The sequence below is a fragment of the Protopterus annectens genome, chromosome 3.part1 (assembly GCF_019279795.1).
Source record: "Protopterus annectens isolate FY-2018-M chromosome 3.part1, PAN1.0, whole genome shotgun sequence".
Lineage (NCBI taxonomy): Eukaryota > Metazoa > Chordata > Ceratodontiformes > Protopteridae > Protopterus > Protopterus annectens.
In genome coordinates this window covers 1,191,990,573-1,192,017,210 of record NC_056732.1, presented here as the reverse complement: position 1 = coordinate 1,192,017,210, position 26,638 = coordinate 1,191,990,573, and the positions used below count along the sequence as shown (strand labels likewise).

Here is a 26,638-nt window from a genome sequence, read left to right as displayed (position 1 = left end):
TACTCTAATTAACCTCTAACTAACTTAAAAAGTTAGAAGAACAAGTGACTATGCAGGATAAAGCTTTAAATAAAGTATGAGAGATATGAAACTTTAGCGTCTGGCATTACTGACTAAGTAAAAAGCACACAACATACAACAGGCAAATCATTGATGTTCTATAAAATCAGGGACAGTTTACAGGTTTGTGTGTGTGTGTTTGAATGTGTGCATGTGTGCAGGAGAGTGTATGAGAGGGTGCTAACACCATACCTGGGCCACCAGCCATAATTTTCACAGTAAAGTGCTGATTAGCACTAGTTGTAACACCAGGTGATCCTGAAACATGTAAATTACTAGATAATGAGGTATTTTCTCATTGCAGCTAATCTGTCTCTGTATTGTTGTTTTTTTGTGATCCTTTTTGCTATAACAGTTTACTCTTATTGCTGTTTTTTTTTTTTTTTGAGACCTGGCCTTCCTGTGGTCACAAAGAGAGTGACTGTCATAAAAGAGCAGCAAAAGCATGAATAGCACTTCATTCAGGCTTCCAAAAAAGTGAAAAGCTGACTGTGGTGTTTAATGCTTTTAAAGCTGTTTGTGCTTCCCAGCACTCTTCTGTAGTGGCCAGTTACCACTCTTAACATTCTAGCTGACATCAGAGCTTAAGAGCTAATAGGAGTGCTCAGCAAAATCTTGTTAAGCACCTTTATGACATTAAAAATATGCCTAACAAGTCTTTCTTTTCCTAATTTTGGAGCATAATTCCAAAACATCCACACACCGCATAATATACGATGCTATAATTTAATATAATATAATATGATATAATTCACTACAGAATTATTTCTGATTTCACACTTAAAGTTTAAGTAGGCAAGAATGAAACCCTTTGGAAGACAGAATTCTCTGTGATGCCTTTTCCTTATATATATATATATATATATATATATATATATATATATATATATATATATATATGGAGCTCCAGTATATGAACTATGAAGTTTAAAAACAAAATTAATTTCAAATTATATTCAATGTTGCTGCAGCAGTAGTGATTTCATTGCCCATCCATTTTGATTATTCTTTCAATAAAAAGTGTGCCAGTATTACTTGGGTAGGATTGTCCTGAGGGAAACCATATGCCCTGTTTTCTAATCTGAATGTGACATATTTCACTTATTGTTCATTAACTATCATTTTATTCTATCAAGTAATATCATCATTTCCTTATTTTTTTTGTCAGTGATTGTATTTGCATGGTTATTCTGACCTCAGTTAGACAGGAAACAGTGGCAGTAATGGGGCACTTCTCAAATGCAGGTTTTTTACTGTTGCAGGTTACAGTCCTTTGTATCAAATGACACGTGCTAGTTTTCCATAGTACCATATCCGAAAGACTGTGACTTACAGGATTGCCTATTTTAGCACAGCATCTCAGATTTCTTCACTTAATTATGTTGCTGTTTTAAGGGTAAGCAAACCTAATATCAATATCTTTTGACCTTTTTTCAAGGAATTCTGTGTAAGACAAGTCTGTCATTTTTGCCTTAATGTTCCAGTCCTGTTCATTTGTAACTTCCAATGAGCTATCAAATGTAGAAGCTCTCTAAACACTATATAGGTCGTTGTGTTTTTTTTAATTCCTTGAACTTCAAAATGCCACACCGTTTGCATTACTATTTAGCTCTATCCCAAGTGAAGCTGACATTCTGCAGACATTTCACAGCCAGTCCTGTCTGTTCATATGAAATCAGAAGAAACAGTACATTTATATTTCATAATCAAGGAAGTAAAGTTTTTAAAGTTAGTTCATCAAAGTGCCATAAGACTGCATATTTGCTTACAATTTGACAACAACATTTCATTAAATATCAGTACTTTTTTCTCAAATGGCCTGTCATCTACAGCAAAAGATTAACTGTGAAATATGTATGTAAATGTAAAAGCAGAGTATAGAAAATGTGTTTTCAGATGTAGCAACTTCCATGAAAGTTTTCAAATCCCAACTTCTATTCAGTATTCAGTATGCAGTACAGCAGCCCCCTTAATACAGAAGAGGTAATAAGAGATCTGGGGACCCAGGTAGATAGTAATCTCTCCTTTGACAATCATATTGCCAAAGTAGTTAAGAAATCCTTCTATGTGGCCCATCTAATTACTAAAGGGTTTGCATCTAGAAATAAAGAGGTTATAGTGTCCCTCTATTCGTCACTCATCAGACTCATCATAGAGTACAATGCCCCATTTGGGATGTACCTCACAAGACACTTCCAACAGCTGGAGAGACCACAAAAGTACCTCACCAAGAGGATTACTGGCCTCAAACATATGTCCTACGCAGCCCGACTGAAAAAAACTCCGGCTGTACTCAGTGGCATATCGCTTACTCAGAGGTGATCTCTGCCTGACTTACAAAGCCATGTCCAACTCAGAATTGATGTACATGCTCCACCTAAAGAAATCAAAGTCTCTGCGAGCCACTCGCTCTAGTGAGCTAAACCTCACCACAACAATAAATAGAACATGCTGGAGGGATAGATTCCTTTCACAGAGACTCCCCATGCTTTGGAACACAATTCCAAACTACATTAGGCAGAGCTCCTCACTAACACTCTTCAAGAGAAACCTTGACGAGTGGATGGGTAACAGAAAATACATCCCTGGGATCACTTCATTGGCTCTAATTGACTGAGGATCAGTTAATTAATCAATGGGGTGGTGAAAGCCGACACACTCTGGCTAGGCTTATAAATGCCCTCGGGCAGATAGCCTAGCACCTACCTATGAACCTATGTTATTCTCATTTTAGCCATATATCAGTCATACTTACATAACTGTAGCCACCTGGAACATACTATTTCTACAGTGATTTCCAGCATCTGAGCATCCCTGAAGAAAAGCAAATGACTTCTAAAAGTATAAACTCTTGTATGGGCAGGGTGGTCACAAGTAGGCATGATGGCACAGTGACAGATACTGAAGGCTTTGTAGTTCAATCTGGATATTTGGTTACTAGCATTCAGTTTTTCCTTATCTCCTATTTCAAAATCACATAATATAAAGGGTGAAAGGTACTGCAAAGAAATAATATATATATCTTGCACACCTAACTTTGTTGAATTAACTTTATTAACGGAATCAAATGAAATAAGTAAGTAGCAAAGAGGTAACTACTAGCAGTGAGCCTGAATCTAACCCTATCAATATGAATTCCAGGCTCCAATAGAATCTCATATGGACTGAGACGTTCATGGGTGGCATTGAAGTTTTTTTTGTGGGGGACCCTTAAATGCAAAGAGAGAGTCAGATGCTCTTAGACAGCTTAATGATTTCAGTGTCCATCCTAAGTAACTGATTTAGGGTCCTCTGTGTGAGCAGTAATGTCATTGAAGTCCATTAGGACTGAAGAATATGCACCTTAACATGATTTAAAATATGCTACTTAAAGTAGGTTAATGGAGTCTGACAGCCCCTAGCAATATTGACAGAATAAGTAAGCCTTCAGCTAAATAAATGAGTTCTAGGTCCTCTGCTCAGTAAAGAGCTTCCCCTATTAGACGACTGAAGGAGATGAGTGAATCTCAGCAGAATTATCAACTTCAGGATAGTTGAACTTTAACAGAATCATTGGTCTCCTTACTGTCAAATGACTATCCCAGGAGGATTATAAGGATAATGATAAGAATTATTGAATTCCAGTCAGGAGTTGGTTTCTCAGTAGATCTCATAGGTATTAAAAGAGCCAGGGCTTCACAGAAGGAAGTATAGAAAAATATCATAACTGGCAGGATTAATGATTGCACACTGTGTCAAATTTTACAGAGTCAGAGGAACCCAAATCCAGTGTTTTGAAATCAGGTAGCCTCATGTCTTTTTTATAAACATCTTTTTTAAATCAAAACAAAAACTGATACAGACATGATTCTAAAAAAACTCAAACAAAAAAAAAACATATTAACATTGTTCTTGCATTATTCACATTTCATTTTTGACAGTTATCATTCTCTCCAATTTTACATAAATTGTTCACTTCCTTCTTTTCATTAAACCTCATTCCTCCTCCTGAATATTATTCTGCATGTATTTTTTCTCCCGGATTCCATTTATTTCTGTGTAATTTGCTATTTTCTTTGTCTAAGGATCTCACCTCCATTTTTGTATCTTATTTACAGTATTCAGTAGTTTAGTTACATGTAGCCTAATGTTTTGAATGAATGTCATGCCGTATACTAAGTTTAGAAAAGTCTCTATTAGTCAAAATGTATTTTTCAATACAAACATGGATATTTTAGCTTTAAGGGTCAGGGATAATGCTAAACCTTGGGCTTCTTCATTCTTCATTCTGTAGCTGTCATTGTTAATTATTTGATTTAGTAACTATAAATAGACTATGTGATATGTTGCTTTTTTGATAAACATTTTCTGATAAAATCAAGGTGACAGAACTCTGTTTAGTGCACCCTCCATTAGAGAAGGGTCCCAGAAAATGCAGGGTGCGTTTGTAAAAAACTAACTATAATAGTATTACATATTTCATGATACTATAGACTAGGATGGTACTAATGTTACCTATAACAGAAAAATAAAGACTGGAAGAAATAATCATGCTTTTCACTGAATTTGTCATCTTCTTATTCTTTATTTACTCCTTCAGCTCTGTTGACATAATGGCTCTCTAAATGATTTTATATAGTATAATAGAATACTGGTCAGGCAGGTGGGTCTGAAATTTTCTATATCTGCTGTAACTCAACGCCCCCTCCCCATTTCTATGAAAAGGCACCACTCAGTTTTTCAGCATAGTCATGGACATGTCCATAAGACAGCTGATAATTGGGATGAAGCTGACTCCCCCTTTCAATCACCGGATGACATGAAATTTATAAAGATTCTACAACTTATGCATAGAATAGTGAGTGGCCATTTTATACTCCATCATTCCCGGAAAGGATTCTATGAAAGGCTTTCCATTTTTCCTCATCATCTTCTTGGATGGTGGAAAGACATTGATATATTAGCCCCCGTACCAAAGAAATAAACTAAAGGTTTAGTCAACTTTTTTTTTATTCTGTATTGGAACCCAGGGATTTTGTTGTCTGGTATCATGGACCTTTATTTTTCCCTGTATTTTGTGTTATTCCCTGCCTGCTTACCATTGAGCCTGTCCTTATTGTTCCTAAGCCCATTCATTTCCACCAGTGCAGTAGTGAGAGATGACCAGGATGGAAGTGTTTTTTGCCTTTGCAGGCATTCCAGTAATAGTGGAATTTCTTTTGAGGCCCTAACCCTACCCCTTGTTGCTGATGTGAGCACCCACATCATCCCAGGGCATCATATACCTTCACCATGCATGTGCATGCTTGTAACCAGATGTCTGTGAGGGCTGCCATGACAGGCTTAGGTCCTTTATCCTGGCTTTTGAGGTATTGTGTAATCCTGAACTTGAATGATAGTGGATCAGCTAACTGAAACCACCACTTCTTATTCAAGGATAAATTAGCCAATGCCAGCCACTCACTGCCACCCTCACTTGCATGTTTTTTCCAGCACCTGAGTTGTTCAAACTGGGGTCATCTGTGTGGTAGTCAGGGCTTCATTGTATAAGCCACAGAGCCAGATAACTTGTTCATTTTATTTGTGGGCACAATTATCATGTGTGTAGTTAAAAAAAGATGTCTCTTCTTATCTGTGGAGGAGTCTGATTTGCTTCTTTGCTTATTTTGAAGAGTGGATGTAATTTTTCTACAAGAACATTTGATACATTCTGTGACTGGGTGATGGCATCACTGTATACTGATAACATGGTAAATATCAAATTTTCACTTTCAGTTTTCTAGTGTTACTAAAGAATACTTTAATCTAGGATAATCCCGTCCACCCTCTTCAACCTATATGAATTACCAAAGGGCTTAAGTCAGCTTGACACTGAAAACTTTTACAGGAGGTAGTCCCTCCCCTCCTTCTATAACATAAAATTTTCTCCTCTTTCTCCAGGTTTCGTTTGCCGTTTAAGAAGCATGTGCTGGAAAATTACTTCAATCTCTGTTTCACCATTTTTGTGGGCATTTGCTCAATTTTGTATACTATGATTTTCCATAGTTTGGTAAACAATTGTTCTTAGGTCAGACCTTTCTATTGTCATTATTTTCTTCATTAAAACTGTGCAGTTTACACTAGCTGTTACTGTTTTCCTTCACTTGGGCCATGATTTGCAATGCAGCATATTTCTTCCATATTAATTAGTTGTTTCCAATTTCTTTTAGAATTTGTAGTGACTCATCTTCTGTAGCTTTTTTTGGCTAGTGTTTGAAGGCTGACAGGGTTGATTTTAAAAATCAGTTTGTGTTTCATTACAGTCTACAGTAGCATAATGTGATTGCTATGGAACATTCTGAATTTCAGACATATATTATGTTCAGTCAGAGAATCGCATCTCCAATCCACCATTCTTTAGTATTTTATGTTTAAATGTGTAACACTGGAAATTATCGTACAAAATTTGTGATGACAGATATAAGCATGTTAAACAGTCTGATTCCCAGACAACATGAAAACATGGCAATGTTCTTTTTCTATCTGTTTAAACCAATTTCCACTGTAAATGCGAAAACTGCAATTATTAAAATTTATACTGACTAAGTGTGAAAAGTATGAGGAATGCTTTTTTTCCCTGTAGTTTCTTTTTGTGGGGAAAATCTGCTTTAAATAATTTAGTTTCATCCACTGTACAAGTCACAACTCATCATTTACAGTGTGTGTATGACTCAGATGATTCCTCTTCCATGGTTATGGCCACAGGTACTGTTTTGAGGAGATTTGCTTGGCTGCATTCTCCGAACCTCAGGGATTAAGTAAAAAATAAGATTTTAACTTCCCCTTTGGACAGAGATTTAGTTTTGGTCCCTCTGCTGCAGAGATTATCATAAATTGTGATGAAAGGGGTAAGTTGATACAGGGAATCTCTAAGATTTTTCAGCCCTCCTTTTCCAAATTTTCTGGCGTATTCTCTATCCCCTCATCCAAATTGGGCAAAAGACAAAATAAACTGTCACAAAAAAGTGAATAAACAGACATTTAAGAAGAGATGGCTAAGGGGTTACAAAAAGAATTCAGAAACTCCCTCCACAAACTAAATACAGTCTAACAAGTCAGAATGACTGGTTAAGGGGCCTTCTCCCACCCTGGCAGTCGTTTTTCCCTTCCAGAATGTCTGGCTCTCCACTTTAATCTTTGGCAGTAGATAGTTTCAGACAAATGGGTTCTGAAGATCATTCCTCAAGGTTACAGATGGCATTGGGTGAAAATCCATTCTTTCCAGGTCGTAATTCCTCATCCAACAGGCCAGACTCTTTTATTTCCCCCTGTCCTTCAATGCACACTGTCCCAGGGACTAATAGAACCAATTCTGCCTTCTCAGGTTGGCAAATTTTTTTATTCAAGGATATTTTTAATGCCAAAGAAAGAAAATGCTTGAAGACCAGTTCTGGAACTTTCTTTAATAAACCTATTTGTGATCGCGCTCAAGTTCAAAATGGTGTCACTTCATAACCTGTTACCTGTTATTCCATATTCAAGTTTCCTGGTAAAACTAGATTTAAAAGTTGCCTATCATCACATCACTATTCATCCAGACATCAGGCATTTCTTATGGTTTTGTGTGTCTGGATTACATTATCAGTTTTCTGCCTTACCATCTGGACTATCCAGTGTAGCAAGAATCTTCAGAAAGTATCTATGTCCAGTTACAGCTCATAGTAGGCTACAAGGTATCCATATTTCTCCATATTTAGACAACTTGCTTATCTTTGCAGAATATTTTTCAAAGTGCCAGGAATCTTTCACTTGGGTGAGAGGTCTCTTATACAAGCTGAGATTACAAAAGAACATTCAAAAGTCTTTTTTGACTCTTTCACACAGGATTGTGTTCCTTAATTGTCATCCAGAAACCTCAGTTCAAAGAAAATGTTATCCCACAGAAAAAAATGGAACTATATTTGGATCTATTTTTTTTTCCACTCAGACTTCACTCACCTCTAGGGAATACTCCAAAAATCACCAAAGGAACAGAGAATGATGAATCAATACAACTGTCTACAGTTCCAAAAATGTATTAAATAAACTTTAGCACCTCAGCCAATACAGCCTTCAAGAAGTAACTAAACATTCAAATACATTCCTCATATATATACATGCATTAATAAAAGAATAAAAGAATCAATCAATAAAACCTTAATCAAATCAAATACATCCAGTTAATTTCATAATTTAACCCATAAGGTGCAAGAGTGTTATATTTAAGTATAAAAACAGATTCTTTAAATAATAACTTGTCTTTTAACATAGCAGCATCAATTTAACAAACTCTTTTTCCAGAATAGTTCCTTGTAATAATGTAAAGTCACTATTGTGACATTCCATAAAATGAACAGCCTCTGAACTCTCTGTTTTTTTGTTTTTCTATGTCCCTAATGTGTTCCTGTAATTGGGTTCTAAATGAATGGTATATATAATCCCCTCAGTTTCACATGAAAACAATCTCACAGAATCAAATCTAATATTTATCCTCTCAAAACCTGATACTACAAATTGGCAGACATTGCAGTTCCTACAAGGAACTTGTACCTTTAGATCTCAAAACAGAAACCAAATTGTCTTCAGGTAACATAAAATAGGCCCTAACTAGTCTATCATTTAAACTCTGCCCTCTTCTATACCAATTGGTTATTGCACAAAATCTTCTGTAATTTGTCATCATTCATAAGAAAATTCCAATAATGTTTAACCTGCTTTCATATTTTTTATCTCTTAAAATATTGCAAGTGATTATAAAATAAATCTTTTCCTGTTCATATACAACATCCCGATTCAATTTATGACTATTCTTATATCTATATATTTGATCTCCTTCACTAATCTTATTTAAGGCACCATAGACAGTGTTTATATCATACCCTCTGTTCAAAAACATTATAGATGTCTGTACAATATCTCTACCCAAGTCTTCATTATTGTTACAGATTCTATGTAACGTCAACAATTCTCCATAAGGTAGAGAATTTATTAAATGAGGAGGATGGTAACTGGTCCCATACAAATATTGTCCTCCATCCATAAATTTTCTGGGCTCGGAGGTCCAAATACATCCATTATCTAATCCTATTGCATATAAATCTAAAAAATGTATTTCCCTCCCATATTGAAATCCATCAAAAGATAGATGATAAATATTTTTATGTAAATCTTTCACAAAATTTTGCACTTCATCAAAGCCATCTTGACAGAAAAAAATAAATCATCTATGTATCTCTAATAATGCAAGACATAGTTCTTTACAAAATTATGTCTATAAATATAATCCCTTTCAAACATGGCCATAAATAAATTTGCATACATGGGGCAAAGGGTACCCCCATGGCAGTTCCTTGTAACTGATGATAAATTTTCTCTAGGGAATGCCTCAGATTTTAGGATCTCATGGCATCTATATTTCTCTTGATGCCCCTGGCAAGACTGACATGAGAAATACAATGATATTTGAAGTCTGTTTAGTACCAGCACCAGAAGTAAGTACATAAGTATAAAAGAGATGCTTGCCCTGATCAAGGCACTCAACTCCTGAATCATGTTTGGTTCCCTGGACTTCTTCAAGTTGTTGCGGACAATACCACAGCCATGTGGCACATCATCAAGCAAGTTGGAACCAGGTTACACCCCTTAGTAGACTAGCCATGTTAGCTTGGGATACAGTTTCACAGCACAGTCTCACATTACCATCATCCTACATCCTGTCAGATTAAAACTGTGTGGCAGACAATCTGAGCAGGACAAGGTTAGATTCTCATGAATGAAAACTAGATCAGGGTCTTCCAAAATTTTATTGATCTGGGGTATGTTCCTCAAGTAGGCCTACTTGCTTCCTGTCTGAACAATCAGCTGGTGAGATTCTGCTGTAGGACTCCCTGTAAGAAGGCAATAAAGGGAGTCCTTTTCCTTTCCTTAGACTGGAATGTTCCTATATGCTTTTTCACCCTTTCCAGTGATATTCAGGATACCTCTGAAGATTAAGAAGGAATCCTCCAAGAAAATTGCTTTAACTCCCTTCTGGCCCAGGCAGCAGTGTTTCTTCATTCTTTTGGAAATGGCCAGGGGCAGTTACCACAGGCTTCCTCACAGAATAGATCTGCTCACACAGGATCATGGGAGTTTGATGTACCCTGACCCCAATCAACTTCAACTGACTGCTTGGATGATAGGGTCTTAATTCTCTGTAGGCACCTGTTTACTGAGGCTATACAGCAGGAACTATTGGAGACAAGAAAGCCTGCTACTAAAAAATCTAGTTGGTGCCAATAACATAACTAGCACACATTCAGGGCTAATTGTTCTCTGGTTTTACAATATTTGTGTGTGAGTTACTGTCCTATAACTTTTCTTACTCCTCTGTCAAGGTTCTTTTATCAGCTATTTAGCATGTCTTCTCATGGATACTTCTCTTTTAATGCTTTCTCTTGTCAAAAATGGGTTTTGCATAAGAGACCTCCAAGAAAACTGGTGGACCCTCCTTGAGTTTTTTATTTTGTGTTAGAGAAGCTAACACTTGCTACATTTGAACCAGATGACCTGGTTGACTTGAGGTTCTTAATATGGCAGACAGTTTAACTAATTGCTCTGATCTCTGCTTGAAGGATATCTGAGTTGCAAGTTCTTATGGTGAGTCAACCCTATCTCATTTTCCATAGAGATAGGGTTATTTGAGAAATAACTCTTTTAGGCCTATAGTATCTGAATTTACTTTAATCCATACTATCCATCTCATGATTTTCTTTCCTGAAATGGAAAATGAGGGAGAGCTCAGGTACTATCTTGATTTAACTATATCTTTCAGATCTTCAGCTTCAGTTGTTCAGTTACTGTGAAGGTAAGAAGAAGGGACAACCTGTGTCTAAACAGGCTATTACTAAATGGTTGTCTCAGGCTATTATCTTTTGTTATATTCACCACAACAAAACTATTCAATGCAGGGTCAAAGCCCATTCTACCAGGGTCTTTGCTTCATTTATGGACTTTTAGAAATGGTTAGTTTCTAGAAGTAGTCTAGAAGCAGCAAATTAGCCTTCTATACATACATTTACAAGGCACTGCATGCTTGATTCCTTCTCTAGGTCTAGATCAAGCTTTACTAAGACCATTCTCCAGGTACTTCTATACCCTTTACCTTCCACCTTCCAGATGTAATAAGCTAGGGTATTCTACACACATAGCTAAGGTTACTGCAGCAGTGATCAGTATGATGAACATATACAGTTGTGTAAGTAAATGCACTGTAACAGTAGATGCTTAAATGATCTCTGCTGTAGTAGCCTCCATCCCTTCATCCCCCTTATTTTATGGTGTGTTCTTTATGCTAGGATGTGAATACTTATTTTTGTTGTTCCTAGCATTATCTCTGTAGGGCTCAGCCTCCCTCTCTCTGTTGGCATAAATGCTTTGAAGGTTTTGTTACCCAAACCTGTCTTTTTAATCAGCTCAGGTTAAGCTGACTGATGGTTTGGTCATGTGAAGGGTGTCCTGAAGCATTGAAAGCTGCTTTTACATTCTTGGCAGGAGTTAACCCATAAAGCTAAGGTTACTGCAGCAGTGATCATTAGAACATCTAATATTATGCTAAGCTTACTTATATGGCTGTTCCTTCTTTGTCATCCAATGCCCTGTTTTTTGATCAGGACGCAGTACTGAGACTGTTCTTGTTAGTCTGGTTAGTGACCATTTTGTGGTAAGAATAAAGATATTCAGTCTTGGTCCTACTTGATTGCTCAGCAGCTCTGGACGTAGGGATACATTTAGAGTGTCTTCATCCCTACTGTGGCTTGTTCAATACTGGGTACAGATGGTTTGGATGATTTACCTCTAATCTCGTGTTATTCTCAAAGAAGAATTAGTCCGTGGGTGTTTGTGCAGTTGTTTTATCACTTCTTGACTGCTACACAGTGCTTTTTCCTGAGGTTCATTGATAAGGATCTTAATGATTTGTACTGGGTCCTGAATTCCACTGCCAGAATTTTAACAGGTTTTTATAGGTTTTGTGATATTACTCCTGTGTTTTAGTATCTGAAAAAACTACATCTTGTAACAAGATCTATATTTAAGGTCTTATTTATTTGCTGAGCTGTGCTTAATATGGATTCACTCTGAAAAATATGCTGGTTCCCTGTATCTCTCTTTGATCATTCAGATCATCAGGTGACAGGCAGTTAGTTATTTCTAGACTGAAGCTTGAAACTTCAGGCAGGTGTTTTCGCCATTTATGGCTCTGTGAAACTGGTCTCCTTTGTGAAATTTTGGCAATTGAGGTTGAGGCTTTTTCTAGCTGTCCCCTCATTCCAATCTCTTAGGAAAGCAACATACGGTTATTTTATGATCATTATATGACAATTCTTCTTTGGTAATTTAACTTAGGCTGTTGTAGCTCTTATATTGTGATTTATATGTGTTTGTTGCTTGTTTATTTTATTTGTGTGATATTTAAACAAAATAAGTGGGAAATGAAGAAGATACTAATATGGCAACACCCAGATCTGCTCTGAGTTACAGCACAACAGCACAAAAATCACGGAACCAAATGATATCGCCAACATCCTGGCTGATAGGTTCAGTGCCAACTTTACCCCCCCACACACACCTCCTAAAGGGCTGATATCCATACTGGAAGAATGCAGTGCCCCTGCAATCACAACAGAATAGGTGAAAACAGCACTATCGAAAGCCAAGAACACAGCATCCATGGGACTGGACAATATTCCTGGCTGCGTTCTACATGAACTTCAGAATGAACTAGTCCCCCACCTTAGCACCATGTTCAATCATAGCCTCTTGACAGGCTTTGTACCCACTGAATGGTGCACGGCAACCTGCATGGCAACAGTTGTACCATTCCGCAAAGGGGGAGCCACCACAGACCCCAGGAACTATCTCCCTATTAGCTTGATGAGCCTGGTCTGCAAGGCCATGGAATGTATAGGTTCATAGGTTCACACTAGGCTATCTGCCCTAGGGCATTTATAAGCCTAGCCAGAGTGTGTTTGGCTTTCGCCAACCATTTTAAAATAATTTTGCTATGCCCTTTTTCGAGGTTAGTATACTGTGCCTCTGTCTAACAGTGACACAGAAGTGATACCCGTGGTAAACCTACGATCTCCCATCCACTCATCAAGATTCCTCTTGAAGAGAGTCAATGAGGGACTCTGCCTAACCTGGACTGGGATTTTATTCCAGAGTGAAGGGAGCCTCTGGGTTATGAATCTGTCCCTCCAGCATGTCCTATTTATTTCAGTGCTGAGGTTCAAGTCTCTCGAGCACGTAGCTCAATGGGATTTGGATTTTCTGAGGTGCAGCATATCCATTAATTCCGGGTTGGACATGGCTTTATATGTCAGGCACAGATCGCCTCTGAGCAGGCGGTATGCCACTGAGTAGAGCTGGAGTTTCTTTAACCGGGCAACATATGGCATCTGTTTGAGCCCTTTGATCCTCTTGGTGAGGTACTTTTGGGGTCTTTCCAGTTGCTGCAGGTGTCTGGTAAGGTACATCCCAAAAGGGGCATTGTACTCAATTATGGGCCTGATGAGGGATGAGTAAAGAGGCACGATGACCTCCCCTGATCTAGATGTGAATCCCTTCATGATTAGGTGGGCTATATAAAATGTTTTTCTAACCACTTTGGTATCATCATTGAACTCATAAACAAGGATATTGGTAACCTCCAAACTCTGGACCCCACCCAGTTCGGGTTTGTGAAGGGCAGATTATATCTCCTGAACCGGATCGACTTCTTTGAAACAGTCACCAAAGCCATGGACAATGGTAAGGCAGTTCACACAGCCTATCTCGACCTTGCCAAGGCTTTGGACACCATCCCCCATTCTGGTGTCATAGAGAAACTTACCAAATTAGGTATAAATCCATACATCACAAGATGGGTCACCAAATGGCTCACTGACAGAACCCACACTGTAAACATTATGGTCTTCAAATCTGAACCCAAACCTGTGACAAGTGGAGTACCACAGGGTTCAGTCTTGGGTCCCCTCCTTTTTGGGATCTACTTCTCTAAAGTACAAGCTAACACAGAGGGCCTCTGGCTGACAAAGTTCGCAGATGACTGCAAATTGGGTGCCATAGCTAAGTCCCCAAATGAAGTGGGCATCCTGCAAAAGAGCCTCACCGAGACAGATGCCTTGTGTCAGAGCCATGGCCTCAAGCTCAACGCCAAAAATTGCATTGTCATCCCCTTTGCTAAAAACTCAGTACCCATGAACTACCACATAGGCGGCAGCCCACTTAATGCTGAAGGCATGATAAGAGACCTCAGGATTCTAGTGGACAGTAGCCTCTATTTTTATAATCACATCACCACAGTAGTCAGGAAATCCTTCTACGTGGCAAACCTCATCATGAAATGGTTCTCATCCAGGAAAAAATAGGTCATTGTCCCCCTCTACTTGGCTCTCATCAGTCCAATTATAGAGTAAAATGCCCCATTTCGAATGTACCTTACAAGGCATCTGCAACAGCTGGGGAGGCCACAAAAATACCTCACAAGGAGGATTATGGGACTCAAACAGTTACCCTACGCTGACCTCCTCAAAAAACTCCGCCTTTACTCCATAGCATATCATCTACTCCGAGGTGTTCTCTGCCTAACATATAAAGCTATGTCGAACCCAGAGCTGTTGGACATGCTACACTCAAAGAAATCCCAATCCCTCAGATCCACATGCTCTAGAGACCTAAACCTCGTCACCACAATTAAGAAAACATGCTAGAGGGAAAGATTCCTGTCCCAGAGACTTCCCATACTCTGGAACAAGCTACCAATCTATGTCAAGCAGAGTTCTTCACTAGTACTCTTCAAGAAAAATCTTAATGCGTGGATGGGTAATAGGAAATTCACCCTGGGAATGACTTTGGTGGCCCTGCTAGACAGGGGCACAGGTAAATAGCAGCCTTGGGTGGCAAAAGCCAGGGAACCTTGTTGGCTAGGCTTGCATAGGCCCTAGCACCAATAGCCTATTACCTACCTATGAACCTATTACGAAGGAATAATATCTGAGTAAGAGGGAAGGATACTCATTAAACAGTGGAATATGGTGCTGAGTCAAGTCAAAATTGTTAAAAAAATATGAATCATCATTCAACGAAGTAGATTCGGTTTAGATGGCAGAGAAAGGTGATTGATCTGTTGAAAATTTTTTGAAATCACATATTTTTCAGTAGGGGAAGCCCCCACAGCCTTCATTAATTGTGGCTTCTCCAGCTTCACCGTCATACTTTATATAAGCAAGTCTTAGGGCACTGTACCTCAGGACAGGGGCAAACCTGCACACTTCAAATGAATGTGTATCTCAGCCTAGTGGTATAATTAGAGCAGTTGGCTGTCATCATACTAAATGGGTGCCAAATAGCAAGCAGGCTGAGAAACAAGGATTTTAATTGAAATGTCACAGCAATGAAAAGTTTTTGGATGTTTTGAAATTATTTAACTGGTGAAAAGCTAAAGCACCTAAGAAGTTGTGGCAGATAATCAGCATATTTTGCATGTTTTGAATACCAGAAAGTACATAATTTAAGAAAAAAAAATAATTTAAAACTAAAATGCCAGAAACAGCCTTGCATTGGTCTGATATTCACTTTTCTAGAAAAGCTGATAAGGCCAGATACAGGGAATTGCTAAGATAAGATTTTTTTTTATTTGAATAATTGTTTTGTCCATCTTTAGAGTTTTTGTGACGGTTGGCTATTTATGTAATGTGTTTGTAGACGATTGTTTATCACAGAATCATAGATCATAAATGGTCTATGTGACCATTTATGATTTGAAAATATACATTATCATAAAAAAAATATATTTTTTAAATGAGCGACATGCCAATTGCTGTGTAAAACTCACAAAAGTCAATGATTTTCCTTAGAACTAAGGGGTAGAAATGTCATGTAATGAATTAACAGTTTGGTGTATTATTAAGTTACAACACCATAAGCTAATATGAAAAAGTGGATTAATTTGTGCTTTTATATTTCATTTGTAGTATTAAACAGTTTATCATTTGCATGTTTTTGGAAATTTGCAACAGTGGAAAATGTCATAATTACGATAAGAGCCTTCCGTATTTCCTTATCAAATTATTGTTGTGTAGCTATTTGTCAGGTATTCACTGATTGCTTTAATGGGCCAATTCAGTGTTATTCTTTATGCACTTGTTTATTTTACAAAAGATGAGTAAATTAAGCACATTATTATCTGTGTGCAAATCATTTAAGTGGGCAATAGACACATAAAATATGCATATCAGAAAACATTAGGACACCAGAACCCACGCTTAAAGGGGAAAACATAAAAGTACTTGACCCATTTTTAGTATCACACATTTTTATAGCTGGACCAGGATATGGGGTTCATGAGACTGTTCATAACAAACAGATGATTAGTCTGCCTTCTTCCTTTGAAAAGAGTATGACCACACAAGTTCTTTATTAATCTGTCCCTGTATAACAACCTTGCAGATTGTTATACACTAGATGGAAACTAGCATATTCTTTTGAAGTTACTTTTCATATGTAATTTATCGTCTGTGAGTTTATGATGAGTTTTCACATTTCAGAAAAAGAGGCAATACACTGGAAACAGTTTGTTAATAATCTTAACTTCAGTGGTTGCTTTGCATAAGAAAAAAATTGTATCGGAAGTACTGCTAAATGTTAGTTTGCAAATCCTTAATCCAACAAGATCATCAGCACATCTGTTTTGCAAAGTATGCTGCAGAAGTTATTCTTTTTTAGTGTACTTCCTGTGTATCTGTTGCTTCACAATGACATTTTAGGCTCCCTGTTGAAATGTATGAACTTACAATGCCATGAATCACCACGTGCCCCCCACCAAAAGAAAGACCGAAAATGTAGAAGAGTGAACATTGCTGTTATCCTTTAAACTTCTTTTTTTTGGGGTGGGGGCAGGACCCCTTGCATCACTGTGGTGTGGGCAAACTCTCACACCCTCCAAACGTATAATATGCCAGTCGAACTTGGAGTGTATGTGTATACATATATATATATATATATATATATATATATAAATAAATATATATATGTCTATATATATATACATATATATATATATATACATATACATATACATATATATATATATATATATATATATATATATATATATACACATATATATATATATATATATATATATATATGTATATACATATATACATATATATATATATATATATATATATATATATATATATATATATATATATATATATATATATATATATATATATATATATATAGATAGATATATACAATATAATAAGTGTACACACCTCTGTTAAAATGCCAGGTTTTTGTGATGTAAAAAATGAGACCACAATAAATCATTTAAAAACTTTTCCCACCTTTGATGTGACCTATGACCTGTACAATTCAATTGAAAAACAAACAAATCTATTAGTGGAAAAATATAAAAAAATAAAAAACGTACAATAAGCTGGTTGCATAAGTGTGCACATCCTTAAAGTAATACTTTGTTGAAGAACCTTTTGATTTAATTATGGTTATAAGTCACATTAAAAGTGGGAAACGTTTTGAAATGATTTTTTGAGGTTCATTTTTTTATATCACAAAAACCTGACATTTTAACAGGGGGGGTGTACACTTTTTACATCCACTGTATACATATATATATATATATATATATATATATATATATATATATATATATTTATTATTATTTTTATTTTATTTTATTTTACATTTGTTAACCGGGATGGTCCGACTGGATACATGTCCTTTTTCAGCGGAGGCCCGGGGAGAAAAGCTCCAACAGAGTTACATTGATAATTAGGTACAGTAAATGAGCTGAAAGAACTTAACAAAAACATAGGCTATTTACATACAAGTTCAAGACTGCCATTACTATTTCTGAGATTACTACAAATGTAACATTAATAACATATTAGCAAGGACGGTAGGCAGTATAATGACATAGAGTTAGACAGGATACATATTTCTTTATCACAGTATACAAAGTACTTATCATCTTAGCTAGTTGTTTATGTTTTAGTTAATGGCACAGAGCTAGTCTGGGTTTGAGCAAGGACATAGCCAGTGTGACTTGATGTGGAGTTTTAGACTATTTTTGAATTGACTTAGAGAAGTTGCAAGCGTGATGTTATTTGGGAGAGAGTTCCATATTTTACCAGTGGTGTTGGCAAATAGTGCGTCACTACCTAGGTTGAGAGATTTAGTTGTTTGGACAAGGAGTCTGTTTGCTGAGCGAAGGCAGCTTAGATTGGAGTAGGGAGTCATTAAGTTTTTTAGTGCTGGGGTATTCTCAGGTTGTTTAAGAATTTTGAAGGCCTCTATGAGTTGGGACTGGTGAAGAAGGTGTGGGGATTCTATCCATCCAAGCTTTTTCAGGTTAGTACAGTGGTGTGTTCTGTAGGGTAGGCCCGTAACGAACCTGGCAATGTGATTATAGCAGGATGAGAGCTTGGCCAGATCAGATTTGTTAAGGTGAGTGAGGACAGGAGAGGCATATAGTAGGGTAGAGAGACGGTGTGAACGGGCTGTGGCTGCCCTGGCATTCTGGGTAAGGAAGGCTTTAATTCTATATAGGGTCCCAAGTTTCTTGTTGACTGACTTAATGGCTTGGTTGATATGTATATCAAATCTGAGTTTACTGTCAATGTTTACTCCTAATAGCTTTGTATAGGTGTCTGGGGAGATGATGGTCCCATTATTGGATTTTATAGTGAAGTTTTCAGTCGGAGATCTATTGGTTGGGTAGAAGAGAAGTAACTTGGTTTTGTTTGGATTTAAGATCAGGAGATGGTTGGCAAGCCAGTTTTCGACTTTGGTGAAGCTATGTTGGGTGGTAGTTAGTAGATTTGCAAGAGAGGCATTGGAACATATTATAGTCGAGTCATCTGCATATTGAATGCAGGTGGCTTCAGGGATGACTGTTTGGATGTCGTTTATGAAGACTGAAAAGAGGAGAGGTCCTAATATGGAACCTTGAGGAACTCCTATGGTATTTGGTAGTAGGCAGGAGAGCTTGTTTTGCCACATTACTGCTTGTTGTCTCCCAGTGAGGTAAGCTTGAAACCAGTCAAGGGCTGGAGTATCTAGATACAGGGTTTTAAAGTATATAGAAGTAACTGATGGTTTACCATATTGAAGGCTTTCGATAGGTCCAGGAAGAGAGCGGAGGATATTTTTTTATTATTCCGGTTAAGATTAATGTTTCAGTAAAAGAGAGGAGGGCAGTGGTTGTACTATGATGGGGTCTGAATCCATGTTGAGAGTCTGTGAGTAGTTTATTTTGGGTTAGATAGAGCATTAGTTGGTTGTGCATGCACTTTTCCATAATTTTGGCAAGTGGTGATAGTATGGCTATAGGGCTATAGTTGGATAGTTCTGTGGATGAACCTCCTTTGTGGAGTGGAATAACATAGGATATTTTCCAAATTGAGGGGATTGAGGCCTCGGTTATGGTTCTGTTAATTAGGATTGAGATAGGGTAGGCTACGACATCTGCAGCAATTTGCAGGTATTCAGCCGGCAGAAGATCGGCTGAAAGGGTGGTTGGCTTCAGTTTTTTCAAAAGGGATCTGATAAAGGATGTGGACACTGGCTGGAAGTTTAAAGAGAGTGGTGAGTTGGGTATAGTGTTTATAGAAGTGTGAGGAGGAGAAAGTTGGTTAGCTAATGACTGGATGGTTTCTGTGAAGAAAGTATTGAATGAATTGGCTATATCTTCTTGGCTCTTGTCAGATAATGTTCCTGGGGTCGGAGTAGTGGATTTGCCTGGTTGGAGAAGTTTATTTATGCCTGCCCAGTACTTTTGAAGGTTATTCTGATGTTTATGTTGCAGATTGTAGAAGTAATTTTTCTTATCTAGTATGATGGCTTTTTTAGTCTCATTTCTAAGTTGTTGGAATTTGATACGATCTAGGGGTAGTTTGGTAGTGTGCCATTTATCCCACGCTTTGTCTCTAGTTGTTATTTTGGTTTTGGTGTCTGTTGTTAGCCAGGGTGCTAGTTGAGTTTTAATTCTTATTGAGTGTTTAGGGGCATGCGAGTCAAGTATAGTAAGGAATGAATTGTTAAATGATGACACTGCCTCATCAAGGGAAGGAACTTTAGTTTTGTCCAGTTACATGATTTGAGTTCAAGTTGAAATTTAGTTGGGTCAAAGTTTTTCTTGGATCTGATAGACCTATAAATAGGTAAGCTTGTACAATTAATTTTGTCTTTCATGATGTATGTGAGCAGGTGATCACTAAGATCATTAGGGAGAGTTCAGACATATAGTTCTGGGGATGACTGTTGGTGAGTATCCAGTCTAGTATACTCTCTTTTGGTTATTGTTACCTGTACATGTGGTAGATGATATTATCTGAGAGAATCTATGTAGGTTAACAGGGATGGGGTTGGACTGTGCTGTGCATTGGTTCCAGTCAATATTAACGCCCAGGACAATGGTTTCTTGAGGGTAGTTGTTGGCTATCCAATGTAGAATGACCTCTAGTGTTTCTACATTGTTCCCAGGGGGAATATAGGTGACAATTAGGTTAATGCCCTTATGATTATTTAGTAGAATTTTTAGAGCTAGTATTTCAGCGTTAGAGACCTGGGGTGGTTGTATAGGGTTAGTTATGATGTTAAGTGTGCTATTATATAAGACGGCTATTCCACCTCCTCTTTTCTTTACTCTATCTGCCCTAAGTATATTGTAACCAGGAGGCAGGATCTCATTGTCTTTGGTTGATGGCCGGAGCCATGTTTCAGATAGCCACATTATATTGGGGAGGTATGCGGCTAGTACAGCATGCAGGCTATGTATCTTATTGTTTAGGCTTCTAATGTTTAAGTGGCATATTAGGAGGGAGTTGACCAGTCGGTGGGAGAGTGGTGGGCTGGTAGGATTTTGAGTTAAGGTTGGGCCTGGATTAGGATGGATGTCCCCATCTTTGGTTATGTTTTTTCTTAGATACGCTAGTAGTCTAATAACTTTGAATAGTAGTTTTAGTTCATATTTGGATTTTGGTGTTGATTGGAGTGTTTTTTTTAGAAGCAAGTGGTTGGAATTTATAATTTTTGGGGTAGTGTAGTAGTGGGTAAGTTCTGCAGTCAGTGGAGGTAGTGGGGTCTTGGTTTGCCATTTTGGATAAGAGAAACCTACGAATGTGAGATTTTCATAGCTAGTAAGAAAGTATGGCAGAATTAAGAGTGGTAAGATAAGAGGAAGGAGTTTATAATTATTTATAGACATGTTATATGTCATCAATGGGTGGGGTCAATGTGCTTCAGAGGAATAGTAGTGGTTAAACAGTAAAGTGGTGGGGGGGAGGAAATTGGAGAGGAAGTTGTGTAGGTTGGAGAGGAAGTAGGGGTGTGGCCTAGTGGCTATAAATGTAGACACAGTGGGGGCGGGTGGGATAAGGGGACAGGGAGGGGAGCGAAGCAAGCCCGAGCGTAGTGAGGGTGAAGCGGAGCGGGGCTAACCCAGTCCCAGTTTTTGGTCCTATGAGTGGGGTAAATAGTCTGATAGTGTAAGTAAGCAGATTGGAGTACAGGCTTGAAATTCAACATAAACATATACAGTTGTAAAATGTCTAATACAATTCAACATAAATAGGCATTTACAGTTGTAAAACACTTACTGGAGAGATACTGTGCCTTCATGGGGCCTGTAGCAGAGTGGATTGTAGTTTTACAAATGGTGCCTGCCACATGTAATATTTATTAACTCTGGGATTGTCTTAAGGTAATAAACAGGGAAGGGAGGGAGAACAAGGGTGTGAGCAGGCAGTTCTTTGTACTGCTGCTAATGAGCCAAAGCAAGACAAGTATGTGTTAAGAACAATCACAATTGACCAAGGACTGCTCTGAAACTGTAAGTCTTGTCTTAATTTCTCAGGTGGAAAACCAGGATAACCTTGTATCAGTAGGCTACTGTGGTATAGTTTAAATAAACAAACACACAGTATGGATCAGTTATTGATACTATTTGCTAACAGAAGGGAATAAGAGAAAGTGGAAGATGTGTGTCTGTGTGGTGGTGGTGATGGTGGGGGGGGGGTGCTTACAGCCAAAGCACAGTGCTCTCCAGGGGAAAATGAAGATTGGCTCAAACAGTTAGACACATACTCAATGTTAACTGTAGCTGTTTGCAGACAGTTCAGACCTGGACTGCACTTTTCTTATAGGAATGTTAAAGGTGGTACTGGAGTTGAATACTTAAGAGTGGTGTTAGGTTCAAAGTTAACTGTAGCTGTTTGCAGACAGTTCAGACCCGGACTGCACTTTTCTTATAGGAATGTTAAAGGTGGTACCGGAGTTGAATACTTAAGAGTGGTGTTAGGTTCAAAGTTAACTGTATCTGTTTGCAGACAGTTCAGACCCGGACTGCACTTTTCTTATAGGAATGTTAAAGGTGGTACCGGAGTTGAATACTTAAGAGTGGTGTTAGGTTCAAAGTTAACTGTAGCTGTTTGCAGACAGTTCAGACCCGGACTGCACTTTTCTTATAGGAATGTTAAAGGTTGTACCGGAGTTGAATACTTAAGAGTGGTGTTAGGTTCAAAGTTAACTGTAGCTGTTTGCAGACAGTTCAGACCCGGACTGCACTTTTCTTATAGGAATGTTAAAGGTCGTACCGGAGTTGAATACTTAAGAGTGGTGTTAGGTTCAAAGTTAACTGTAGCTGTTTGCAGACAGTTCAGACCCGGACTGCACTTTTCTTATAGGAATGTTAAAGGTCATACCGGAGTTGAATACTTAAGAGTGGTGTTAGGTTGGAGAGACACTGAGCCTTCATGGGGCCTGTAGCAGAGTGGATTGTAGTTTTATATATATGCAGCCATTCAGTCTCCACATTATGGGAGTCTACATTCATGAGCTTTCAAATGTTTTCCCTTTTTTCTGTAATGTTTGATATATGTGAATTTTAAGTACAAATTGCATTCAGCCAGTCAGTGTGCACTGTATAAAACACTTAAAAACAGTATAAAAGAAACATTGGGCTGTGCAGTTGCTCTCTACTGAAAACAACATAAATCAGTTGTAGGAAATGGTTCACTCTTGAAATGAAGAAAGCACTTTCTTTGTTTGCTTAAATTAGTGAAAATAACGTCAGAACTGTAATCTCGATTCTTACACAATATTGACCGTCAGTTCATTCATGTCCACATTCAACTTAATTCGAAATAACTTTAGGTGATGTCAGGCACTCAATCTATTCAGCGTAACTAACCATTAGACTTTTACCTAAATAGCACAATTTTTTTACTGTTTTGCAGGGGGGAAAGCCCCCCCCCCCCGCAGCCCCATACCCCTGCAAATTATATATTCCAACTTCGATATCACAAATGTTCCTCACTGTACCATAACCTCCAATCGTAATACTAAACTCAGACTACCGAATTATACTTCACATTCATTATTGTGAGTTCGTAGTAGTCTGGTCCTGTATTGTGCCTCTTTGAAAGTTGTCTTTCCACCACATGCCATTGGATCCCCTGCACTACAAGATTGCAATAGTAAGCCATAGGAAACATATAGCCAACTGTCAATCCCATGGTTTATAATCCTGCTCTGTTATACATGAAACATAAGCAAATGTTTGCAAAATGAGCATGCAGATGGCACACCCTCATTCTACTGCCTGCAGCCAGCTGCAATGTCAAACCATGAATAATAACTGTGTTTCCCATGTCAAGCAAGTGATCATTCATCATATAGAAGTTAATAGAAAGCCATGGAAGTGGCGCAGTGCTGTTTTTGCCACCCCTTCATTCTATAGTTGCAATTCATTTCCTCATATGTAAACATAATGCAGAGCATTTTGTTTGCTTGAGAGTGCTATTTGACAGGGGCTATACTTAACCCCTGCGTACTGTACCCATATATGACATATTCAGACTTTGTACTGCATAGAGCATTATGAGTGAGGCACAAGTCATAATCTCATTATTATGTGCTTGAGGCATGGATAATAAGAAGGTGAATTTTGGCATCCATGTCAAGAACACATAATTAAGGGTTATGATCAAAGACCCATTCACAGTTCTTTGTAGTGCATGGAGCTTTATCTGCTCCATGTACAACTGGTTACAGAAAAAGTGCTAAGTATTTTTCTGACTTTCAAAGCCTTAAAACACTTAGAGAGTGCTGTCAGAAAGACAGTGTACATCACTCTGTTATGAGACAAATGTAGCAAACAGTTGCTACACTTTATACCTTGCTTGCACAGAGCGCTATGGGACTCATGTTTTTTATTAAAAATTTCTTCTTTTTAAACTGTAGCAAACAGTTGCTAGAGTTTACACCCTGCCTGCACCAAGAGCTATGGCACTCATGTTTTAATTAAAATAAAAATCTTTTCAACTGTATCAAACTGCTTGCTACAAATGTAGCAAATATTTGCTACAATTTATACTTTGCCTGCATGGAGTGCTACAGCACTATGGTTTTAGTTAAAAAAAAAATTATAGCAAACTGACCACACATGGAGTGCTACAGCACTCAGGTTTGACTACAAGCTGGTATTGCATTAAAGAGAGATCAGGATTGGCTGATCGTGCTCACAATGCTTTACATCCAGGGCTGTTATCCTTCTCTCCCTGCCCTAGCGATGCTGCTGTGTTTGGGTGTGAAAGCTGTCTAAATTTTGTTAATTCTTGACTTATAGAATACACGATTATGATCAAATTTATACTGTTAGAAATTCTGTAGTACTGCAGCATGCAGCTGACGACAAAGACATGCTATAGCAGGCTCCTGCCTTTTGTGAGCACTAGCAAAGTTGTAAGAGGAATTGTAATTAACAAAAAAAAGTAGGGATGGAGGTGGAGGCCTTCCTTGTTCATCCTCTACCCATCCTCTTTTTAAATTTCAGATGTAGTTCTCCTTGAGTGTGCAAACTTTTCCCTGTTTTTGAAAACCAAGAGTCAGAAACAACAGGGTCCTTATCACAACATTGTATTTGCTGGTTAGGCATAAAACATTTTTATTTGTCTTATGTTCTTAAACATGCATGGCACTTCAAGGCAATCATTAATTCCTAAGGCAAACTCAGAAGTCTAGAAATGAATTTACTGTTGTTTTGTCTCCTAAGAGTGAACTCTGATGAATATTTGATATCCACACAAAACACATTATGGAGTTCTTTATGTACTTAATGATGGTGCAGCCAGTTTTCTGAATACTTAATCCTCTTGCTGTCTCCACTTAACACATTGCCTGTTAACAATTCTTCCAAGCAAAACGGAGGTAAAAATCAAAGTGAAGGAGAAATTTTCTTTGAAAATAGCTAGGGGCAGCTAACATAGCAGAGAAAACCTGTTGTTAACTATTACTTTTAAATATAATACATATTGTTGTTTGAATTCTAGATGGAAACTGTGGCAGGAAATTATTGATATTTTCAGAACTATATATTTCTAATACAGTTTCTGCTGTCTGCCTAGAAAAATATGAAATTGTCTTTGCCGTGTTTTATCCATTACAGTTTTAATTAATCTGACTGCTGGAAATGGAAACTGCTTTCTAAGAAAAGGAAGATTCTTGACACTTCTGCACTTGGTCTCACCTTTCATATGCTGCAGATCCTATTTTTATAGAAGGTACTTATGTTTTTAATTTTTTCCATATGCAGTTACTAAGTGGTGTATAGTTGCTAATGAAGCGTGAAGGAAGTGGCAAGTGATAGCAGAGTTCAGTAATTAGCTTTTAAGTCCAACCACAGAGAAAATATGTTTTTTTTTTTGTTTTTTTTACACAAAAGGAAGAGAAGAGACTAGGGTTAAATATAACCGCTAAGGTATGGCTGATGATCTGTAGAGAATTTAAGGCTCAGCACTACATGAAGTACTGGTTATGATAACATTTTTTCTCTGTTTAAGAAACCATTATGAGAAATAAGTATGAGATGCAGAGATGCAAATATATATAATATTCTTGACAGTCATGTTATTGCTCCAGACAATATATTCACTGGATTGCTGTTGCTAAGGATAGAAATGCTTGGACTATATGATGCTGTATTTATTATACCGGTTTGCTGAAAACAGACTGTTGTAGTGATGGAATACTATTGTCTGCACTGAGTACTGTATTATTCTTGATGGAGGAATTGTGGACAGTGCAGTAAAAACAAGATATCCGTATTAGTAGTGATACAGAACTATTACTTTGAAGCAGGCACATGTCAAACTTGGAGTGGTGCTCTACTGTGATACTAAAACATCACCACCCATAGAACTAAAGGGGCAAAGAGATCAGCCTGGACTGGATTTTTGTTTTAATGCCTGGAAGTGTACTTCCAGATGACACATTGTATGATGTCTTAATTGAAATTTGCCATCTAGAACACCAGTAAATCTCACATCACTTAAGAGTTTCTACACATAAGGATTGTGCAAACATGGAGTCCAGCTTCAGTATAAGTTGTTGGACTGCACTGCTCTTGGGTAAGGCTGCGTTCAGTGATATGATAAGTTTGCACCTCTCATGAGAAAGTGAATATGCACTACTTACTTGCCTTGGGTCACTAACTGAAATCAAGTAGATAATAGTT

The 26,638-nt window shown here is 37.7% G+C and overlaps 1 protein-coding gene across 9 annotated transcripts in view; it reads left to right on the top strand.

Moving 5' to 3' along the window:
• The window catches only part of ADGRB1 (adhesion G protein-coupled receptor B1), a 4,264,735-nt gene that overhangs the window by 887,467 nt on the left and 3,350,630 nt on the right, over positions 1–26,638 (top strand). For 7 of the 9 annotated variants that reach the window (XM_044067290.1, XM_044067287.1, XM_044067293.1 and 4 more), the window contains one exon: positions 25,571–25,685. The exons of the other annotated variants lie outside the window; for them this stretch is intronic. The gene's annotated coding sequence lies outside the window, so the exon portion shown is untranslated. The remainder of the gene's footprint in view (positions 1–25,570; positions 25,686–26,638) is intronic. 9 annotated transcript variants of the gene reach the window in all.